Source organism: Microtus ochrogaster, chromosome X, assembly GCF_000317375.1.
Source record: "Microtus ochrogaster isolate Prairie Vole_2 chromosome X, MicOch1.0, whole genome shotgun sequence".
Lineage (NCBI taxonomy): Eukaryota > Metazoa > Chordata > Mammalia > Rodentia > Cricetidae > Microtus > Microtus ochrogaster.
Genome location: NC_022026.1, coordinates 14,930,629 through 14,931,336, shown reverse-complemented (window position 1 = coordinate 14,931,336; position 708 = coordinate 14,930,629).

The following is a 708-nucleotide window of genomic DNA, read 5'->3' as shown; positions in this document are numbered from 1 at the left end:
GTGTGTGTGTGTGTGTATGTGTGTGTGTGTGTTGGATCAGAAGACTAAATAAATCTTTCAGGAGGGTTTAGCTAGCGAGAACCCAATGTTCTTAAAGTCATAGTAAATAGCATATCATATTAATAAACTGTGCAGAGGTTTAGTTTTCTATAAACTCTAGATTTCTAAAATGATAGACAGGCATACAGCTACCAAATTTAAGACTGTGATGAATTCTGTGTGACTGTAGTACACATTAGAGATTCTGTATGTATGTGAGTATTATAAAGGAAGGTGGGAATATAAACAATTTTCTGTGCAACTATGTTTATGATTTATTAATATGAAATGCACTATTATAAATTTAACATACATTGGGAATTTGAAGACAACGACCTTTGTGGAAAGTTGTATACCAAGAGATTACAATTAAATTAAGGTAAAACACTATAAAATAGCTTGTTCAGAATCCCCAAAAAGAGACAGTGAAAAGGTGAAGATAAACAACATAGAATTGAAAACAAATATAAAATAAATTGAGGGATTAATAATATGGTTCCATGTTTCAATAAAGATATTTAAAGAAGCTAAGTAAGAAGGTGAACCCAAAGAAAAACATATAGTTATCCTTTTGGCTATGAACCTTCACCTGGTGATGGATGGAGATAGAGACAGAGACCCACACTGGAGCACTGGACTGAGCTCTCAAGGTCCCAGTGAGGAGCAGAA